At 34.3% G+C, this 9159-nt stretch overlaps 1 long non-coding RNA gene across 1 annotated transcript; it reads left to right on the forward strand.

The window, feature by feature from the left end:
- The first annotated feature begins 6113 nt into the window (after positions 1–6113).
- On the forward strand, positions 6114–7093 carry LOC145094656 (uncharacterized). The gene is made up of 2 exons (XR_013703468.1): positions 6114–6651; positions 6828–7093. It is a non-coding gene; the product is annotated as an uncharacterized LOC145094656 (long non-coding RNA).
- The last annotated feature ends 2066 nt before the right edge of the window (positions 7094–9159 follow it).

Here is a 9159-nt window from a genome sequence, read left to right on the forward strand (position 1 = left end):
GACTGGAATGCCAAGAAGGCCAAGAATTCAACTCCCAAGGCCAAGCATCCAACCCACAAGGCAAAGAATTTGAATCCCAAGGGCAAGAAGGGAATGCCGGCCAAGAAGCCCAGTTCAAGAGATGCTCCTGTGAAGCCAAGACCAGTTAGGTCAAAGTCATCTAGGCAGACGGCTTCAAGTTTCAAATCAAGTGCTGAGCCACCCATCGGATCGAAAAAGAAATGGGTTAAACCCAACTACAAATGGGTTCCGAAGGCTCAATCTCCCAAATCAACTAACGATTCTAATATTTCTATGTATTCTGTTTGTGATAAACAGGACATGTCATGGGAGAGAGTATTGTGCAAGGATGACAAAGGTCGACCCAGTTTCAAAATGGACTGGGTTCCAAAGACCAATTGATTCCGCTCTGTGTCGGAGCAGCTATGGAGGCATATCATCAGACTTCGATTTGTTGGTAGTGGTTGTTCCAGGAACATGATAGGAGGCATCTCTCAACTATACAACACTCATAACTTTGTTTGAGAGTATGTGTCCTTTGCGGGAAAGGAAAGAAAAGGAAGAAAAGAAGGGATCATATGGGGTTAGTGCTTAATGACATGAAGAATTTTCGGATCTGTTCTGAGATTATGCGTGCTGTTCTCAGACCTTCTGGATGCAGATTCAATCGGTGAATTACGGTTTGCGTTTTCTTCTCTATACTCCTAAGTTTTTCTTAAGCTGATTCGCTTTAAATACTAATTTTTGTTTTAGGATAGTTTAAATTTGCGCATTTACTTTCGTTTCTCTCCTATGCACAAACTTACGGGGAGAAATAAAAACAAAACAAAAATTAGAAAATTAAAAAAAAAAAACATTAGAAAATCAGAAAATCAAAAATATGTTGGTATGAAATCTGCTTGAGGGAGATGTTCTGGGAAGTGATATTATCTAGTGATAACAGGCAACCTGAGTCTGCATAACGTACCCGAAGTTGAAGGGTCTATGCTTTGACTTGATGCGTCGGTAGGCACGAAAATTTTTAAATGGACTTGACTAGGGAGAGTTGAACTTAGGAAATTTATAGACTTGACAAATCTTGACCTAGTTAGATACGTTCAGCCTGACAATACGACGCTCGGATAGGTTGAGCATGGAGATATATATGGGAATCTACTCGTCACATTAAATGAACCCGTACTTGGAACTGTGGATTAACTTTTCCTTGATGTGCGGATTCTGTCCTTAATTCTGGTTGGATGGGGCGACTGGTAAATTCCGATAAATTAGGTCTGTAGAATATCATTTTCTTTCTTTCTTTCTGTTAGTCATATGTTGTCTCCTTTGCGTGACTTATAATCCGACCTGGTACACAACATATGCAACTCTATTTCTCTGCAGGATATATATATGTGTGTGGAATATATGTGTGAAATACTTCTCATCTGTTAGCCATATGCTGTCTCCTTTGCGCGACTTCTAATCCGACCTGGTACACAGCATATGCAACCTTCTTCTTCTCAACCCCTCTGAAGTAGTTAGCAATATAATTTTGTATCTCTTCTCTCTCTGAATGGTTGTCTGTTCACCCGGTGTAAGGAGTACTCTGGAAGTTCTTGATGGCTGGGGCATATCAGGAAGCGGGAAACACGTTCTAGTACACTTAAAATTGAACACTCAAAGATTGTCTATAGATCTCGCTGCTCAATTTAGGTGGACAACAATATCCCTGGTCGTCGTCAAATGAATGGTCCTTAAGATATAATATCTAAGAAATTAGGATCAGATATAATTTTTTAGGAACTTAAGTTCACCTTGTCTTGTAACAAATAGTATGTCCTAAATTTGTCACAATTTTTCGTGTTTAAGTGAACAACAATACCGACGATCAACCAGACAAAGATGTGAATATGGAAGGTACCGACAAGTGGATAAAGGTTGTCTAAAAACTTTGATCCCAAATCACTCTTAAAGTTAGATATTATTTTTATTTTTGTTAAATTTGTCATAGTTTCTTCTAATTTAAATATTAGGGGAGAATTAAAATTAAAATAATAAAAAAAATCAGAAAAATTCAAAAAAAAAAAAACAAAAAAAACAAAAAACAAAAAAAAATAGTGTTATTTCTGTTTTATTTCTTGTTCAGAAAAATCAAAAATCCAAAAAATACTTTTCTTTCTGTTTTAATTTGTGTGCTAAGTTTTCTTTTAGTTTTGTTTTGTCTTGAATAGTGATTTCAGGTATAGGTAAATCTCATGGAGTTTGTGTTGAAGATTTCTGAGCAAAAGCTTCGTCCGTGAGCATCGAAGAATTCTCATTCGAAGGAGCAAGAAATGAAGATTATTCTTTCAACATTCAATCCTTCAACCCCAGAAGCAAGGTGAAGCTGCAATTGAAGATTATGTGACGGATTGCATTGAAGCCTCCTCAATCAGTCTCCTGCTATCTATGAACCTGCTGAAGTGATCTAGAAGATTTGTTCTCTCTGAAGATTCTCAAGCTGAAAGCACTATCTTTCAAGAATCAGTATGTAAAACCTCCTCACCCAACGGTCGTTCAATGTCAAATTCTGCAGAAAAGCTCAAGTGCTCAAGATGAAGTCATTCGTTGAAGATTCATCAAGTTCATTCTGATGCTGTGAAGAAATCGAAGGTTAAAGCTGAAAACAAGTTCCCATTGAAGATTGACAAGAAGAGCCAGCTACTTTTTAGGGGGAGCTTGTTGGGTCAGTTAAGAAAAGAAAGTTATAAACCAAGGGGGAGATTGTTGGGTCAAAATATGGTTTATACTTTACTTTTATGGGCAATTGTATTTTTCTATAATAATTGTGGAGTTTTTGGCCTAGTTTACGGCTGAGTTTACGGCCGTAAACACCTTACGGCCGTAAACTCATTTACAGCCCATTTGTTTTGTCCGACCCATATTCAAGTATAAATAGAGGTGTTAGGGTGAGGAGTACAATTTGATGATTGATGAACACGAAGTAGTTTACGGCCAGAGAGAATAAGGAGCATTTTTGTGTGTGAATCTTTTGTATCCAGATCATAATTCTAATCAATACATACAGAGATTCATCATATTCTTCTTCTCCTTCTCTTTTATTTTTGATCTTACATCATCCGTTTGATTAGGATTCCGCACAATCAAACGGATATGATTGATACACAGGCAGTTTACGGACTTACACAGATGATCCACCCGAAAGCGAAAAATCAGACAAGAACATCATAATAAGACATTAGACCTAGTGGATTCATTCTTTCATGCCTCTTTCTTCACCAATCACACCTTGTGCACCCTCGATTGACCAACACACAATCGACTCTAATTCACTATTTTATTAATCCAAGAAAACTATTGCATAATAAATTAACCAGAGTAGAACTTCCTTGATTGAAAAAACCAAGTGAAAATCAAACGGATCACCAACAAATTGAAACTTCACACCCCTTATTCAATCCCTTTGGAATGGTAGTCAAACCCTTATTCTTGAACCCTAAGAGCACCAGTGTTCCTCTTGGAGAACTTTAATCAGAAACTTTGTCTACTTACTTTGAGATCCACCTCTAACACAAAAATCTTTATAGAGGGACCCTGAAAATGAATAACAAAATCGCACACTAAGTCATTCTAATAATCATAATCTCAAATTAGACTTGCCTCTAATGATTTGGATTCGCAATATTTTCTAGGAAACACACCATTTATTATGGATGTTGTTTTTGTTTTTCTTTTATTTTTACTGATCAAGAAACCTTGGTGAAGATTAAAATGAATCATCATACAATGAATCTCCACCGTCTTTCAATCGATCCCATTATAAAAAAATATATATAGACAATTACCCCAATCAATTAAAACCCATAGTGGATCTAAAGAACTTCTCTCTAGCTTCAATACCACTTGTTTTGCATTTCTGAAAACATTAACCCAATAATTAGGAAGAAAATCTAGCTGAAATTAACAAAGAATGATCTAAAGAAGAAAATGTTCTTAAATGTGTATGTTTGTGATTAAATTTAAAGATACATGGAGCAAGAACAAAGAACTAAGACCATCTACAACTGATCTCGATTTATTTCCCTAAAATGGAGGACAAAATGGACTAAATAGTCTTTTATCTCCAACCATACTTTATTTTTTAGCCTATTTTTTATCATAAAAGAATATTCCTAGTGTACTCCATTTTGCAACATACATAATTTGTCAAACACATTCATTATATTAATTAGATTTTAACAAATATATAATCTATTTTTTAAATAAATTATAATATATTTATAACATACTTATAAATCACTATTATACATGAATTCGAATACATAAAAAGTAAACTTTATATTTATAAGTTTTTATAAAATACGTTATCGTTTTCCAAAATTTTGATATATATAATTTTTAAATAAATTCAATATATAGAAAAAAAAACTTTACATTTATGATTAGCTAATATAATTAGTAAATAAAAAAAAAAAACTAAAAATGTGTAATTATATGAAAAGAATGACTAAAACCGACAACTGAAACTTCATTCCAATTTGTAGAGAAATGAATAGTATTATTCCATATTTTGGGGTAATGTTGTTCATATTTTCATAAGTGGGGGAAAAGAATGAGATAGGATTGGAAAATAATGAAAGAAAAAGTGAGATAGGGTTAGAGAATAACAAGAGAAAAAATAAAGAAAAAAAATAGCTTTGAGGTGGATTAGATTTTGAGGTGGATTAGAGATGCTCTAAAACACTCTCATTTACCATTTAACCTATTTACACTAACGGTGCCTACACTATAGCTTTATTGACACATTAACCCTAACTTTAGTTCTAATGGCACATTTTACAACACCCAAAATGATTATGCTATGTTTTCTTATTGTTCTCTACTTTAACAATCCTCATTCGGGACTTTCTAAGTTCATTTAACTTTTTGCAGCATTACACCATCTTTTCCATATTTTTGACAGCATTGTTTATGATCACTTTAATCATTTGAATTGTATATCTTATGAGATCATCCCCATTATGTATACATGTTAATGATATTTTTTGATGAAATAAATATCTTCCTACTTTTCCTTTCTATCTATATTCATTTTCATTTAAAATTATGACTTAATTTCTCATGTTTATTATGTTCATTTATGACATATTAGATATGGGAAAAACTATATATTGTTCCTTTTTTAGCAATGAGTAAGAAACACTTTGTGTTGTGTTTCAGACAAAACTTTCTGTAATAACGTTATGAGTGTTAAAAAGTTAGGTGGCAGTACAATTAGTTTAAGATATATGTAGTAACATTGATTTATTCTTGAAAAGAGACTTTACTAAAAGATAGAGAACTCCAATATATATAAAAACATATATGACAGTACTTTACCACCGATATAACATATACTAACATTTTTCCCAACAACAGCCGTGTAGATGAGCATATATAGATACCAATGTGTTAAGTGAATGAGGTGTAAGATGACCGCTTTAATATCATGTAAGATATATGTTTGGGGTTATTGATTTACTATTCAAAAGACTCTTTATAGAGATAAGATATCTTTAACAATTCAACATGCTAAATTATATTTTTCTGCGTATAATACAAAACGGAAGATGGGTGTTTAGCTGTTTAATATTTGATTTGATTTTGTTTTTGATCAAGTTAAACGGCTTCCTTCCAACTTGTACTTTGAGATATCACACGTCAAAAGAAAAAAGAAAAGACCAATGCAATTAGAAAAGACGTGTAAGAGTTCACATGATGTATCAAACATCTTGAGGTCCGTAATCATCGTTTGTTTTCTTGTTATTCTCAAAGTATCAATGGACCGAACCAAAAGGCGCATTGCAAAAGAATAAATCGTCTTAATCTTTGTAAAGCAATTTCAAATTTAAGCCAATATTGAGACGAATCAAATCAATCTTTTTTCGTGGAAGGTTATAGCCATTAAAACAACCAAATCCATATTCTTCATATTGCTTTCGAACAAGAATACATTTCATTGTCAAAAGTAGATGGTCTTTCTAATAATTACGACATTCAGTCATACCTTTAAAAAAATTATATATATATTAAAATATGTCGTAAATATTCGAGTGTTCGAAATAGAAATATTTGTAAGATGTACACGTCGAAGTTTTACTATCTATACTCGATTAACACAAAAATCCAATCTGAGAAGTATTAGTTTTGTATGACTGGTTTCCCTTTTCACGTTCTTGTTTTCGATCGTCCCTTCTAGTCTACATTTGGTACGACTTTATATTCTTATCTAGCTATTCACTCCTAAATTGGTCATGATCCAGGAACATCAAACTCCATTTTATCGCTATTTATATGGCGATAATAAGCAAGATAAACTTCAAAGTTGTTCCATTTGGTATGAATTAAGGAAAGAGGAAACGACCATGATGATGAGCAAGATTTCGAAGAGAAATATATTATCAGGAAAACAAAAGAAAAAAGACAACGAGGGTAGGAAGAAAAACCGACTATTGATTACTGTTAATGTGCTAGGGAGTCCAGGGCCATTGAGGTTGTTGGTGAACCAAGATGACACAGTTTCAACTGTTATCGATTCATCTCTTAAACTGTATGCTCGTGGTGGAAGGCTTCCAGTTCTTGGATCTGATTTCAAGAATTTCTTACTCTATACATCAAACGCAACATCAGATGGTAGCACACATGCTTTTACATATGTTTTTATTCATACCCATATGAGATGCTGCTACCATTTATTCAATTGTTCACGTACCCATTTCAGATCTTTTGGTTTATGGATTAGTTTGTGAAACTTGATTGATTTTTCTTTGTTATTTCATAACTAAAAGGTTTATTGTTTTTCATTGTAGCACTGAGTTCAAATGAAATAATAGGGTTATGTGGTGAGAGGAACTTTGTGTTGTCCAAGAAGATGACGACTAATCTACCAATAGCCAAAAGTAGGACTGATACGATCGCTCATGCGCAGGCAGAGAGTCGTAGTTGGAAATCGTGGCTCCATAGTCTGAATAAGTCATGCAAGATTATATCACATTGATGTAACTGCTTCAAAGCTATCAAATGTTTTTCATGGTAAATAAAAAACAAAAGCGGAATGAAATGGTACTTTTTTTCATACTGAAATCTTTTTCATTAGACTTTATTAAATATTAAAATTCACATCATGTTATAATATTCACAAATTACAACTCTTCAGAACTAAATTCAAAAATTAAAATATCAATTAAAAATTAAAATTAAAAGAATTACAAATCAGTAAAAAATACACACTTTATGTGGCATTCAATATTTGTTGATATTTTGAACATTTTTTTTTTAATTCTGACCTAGTTGATGGAAGAGCGGTCCATAGTATAAGACTAATATTTCACAAACCACACCAATAATCGTGTGTATTGTATATATTTATATTAAAATGAAACAACTATATCTCGTATAACTAATGGAGAGATAAATACAATAATACATTTGAATATATAAAACTAAGTTGTTGGTATCATTATTTAATATCCCCTCTTCAAGCGAAAGGGTGGTGGACAAATACAAAGCATAACACGAAAAAGTTCAAACTGAGGACGCGGTAGACTCTTGGTGAAGATATCGGCCACCTAAAGCTTGGTAGGAATACACTTACTAGATAGTTTCCCAGAAGTGGCAAGTTCTCGAAGAAAATGATAATCAAGTTCAATATGTTTAGCATGTTTGTGAGAAACAGGGGTTTGAGTCGTAAACAATGCACTTTTATTGTTACAAAGCAACGTAGGACGATCAGGAGGTAGTGCATGAAGTTCATGTTAATGATGAGTTATCCAAACAATCTCAGCAGCTGTGTTCGTCATAGCTCGATATTCAGACTCACAACTAGATCTAGAAACTGTGGGTTGCTTTTTTGCACTCCAAGAAACAAGATTGCCACCAAGAAAGAGAGAGTAACCATAAGTAGAGCGTCTAGTTTCAAGACAACAGGCCCAATCGGCATCGGAGTAACCTAGAATATTATTGGTCTGTGGATGACGAAAAAAGAGACCAAACGAAACGGTCCCTGTAACGTATTCAAGAATACGTTTAATTAATAAAAAAGGAGCAGTAGTGGGAGCATGCAAGTACTCATCTGTTGCTAGAGGAATAGGCACGAGTTTAGAATCAAGCAAATTGGCTCTTGAAACCATAAAATCAAATTGTAAGCCAAAGCTTAGTGATTTCCCCCAAAATACCACCACACAACATATAACAACAAGCGTATTGGGTCCACAGTCATCGCACCAGAATACCCCTGATCCCACGACATGAGTCCGGTTTGCCCACTTGGCCCAAAGCTCATTTATAGGTTGCTCCCAATCCTACAACATAAGTTCGGCGTGCCTATCCGGCCCTCAGCTTATGTCCGACTTGCTCCCGAGTCCACATCAAAACTCTGGCTATCCTTTTTGAACTACAACGTATGTCTGGATTGCACCCAAGTTTGTTGGCTTCCGCACAGAGAAGTAATGCCTTAAACTAACCAAACTATGTTTACATATGTAACAAATAAACATATAATCAGTAAATACAGGTAATCATACATATCTATCAATCTAGGAGAGCACTTCCACATAGCAACATCCTAGACACAAGGATAGATAACATAACATAGTGGGCTGGCATTAGTGTCTTCGCCCCACGAGTATAGTGACAAAAACTCACCTGAACAACTCAGCAAAAGCTCAATAGCTACATCAGCAAAAAAAACACTGCCAACCTAAGCTTCCTAAAACCAAGATGAGACCAAACCTTAGTAAAATATTCAACTCTACCTAAGTTTGACCAAAAGTCAAACTAGTCAAAAACTCAACGGACAAAATTTAACTGCCAGGTCGTGGCCATCCATGACCATGACGTGGCCCAAAAACGACAAAACAAATGATAAATCCTCTATAGCCACGTCGTGGTAACCTATGGCCACGTTGTGGCCTTCAATATGAAAAGCTTTCTTCCATAAGTGCTTAAACCATAAAGATGAAAACTCACAACATTAGACCTGGTTCCTAATAGGTTCATAATGGTTAAAGTTTTCAACATTATCCATTTGGATGGTCCAAACAAACAAGATCTAGACTTTAATACACCAAAATGACGTAAAGGAGCATGATAACTTGCATGAATAAAAAAGAAGGCAAATATCATAATTTTCCTAGTCCATGA

The sequence above is a fragment of the Lactuca serriola genome, chromosome 3, assembly GCF_051521515.1.
Source record: "Lactuca serriola cultivar US96UC23 chromosome 3, Lser_US96UC23_V15, whole genome shotgun sequence".
Lineage (NCBI taxonomy): Eukaryota > Viridiplantae > Streptophyta > Magnoliopsida > Asterales > Asteraceae > Lactuca > Lactuca serriola.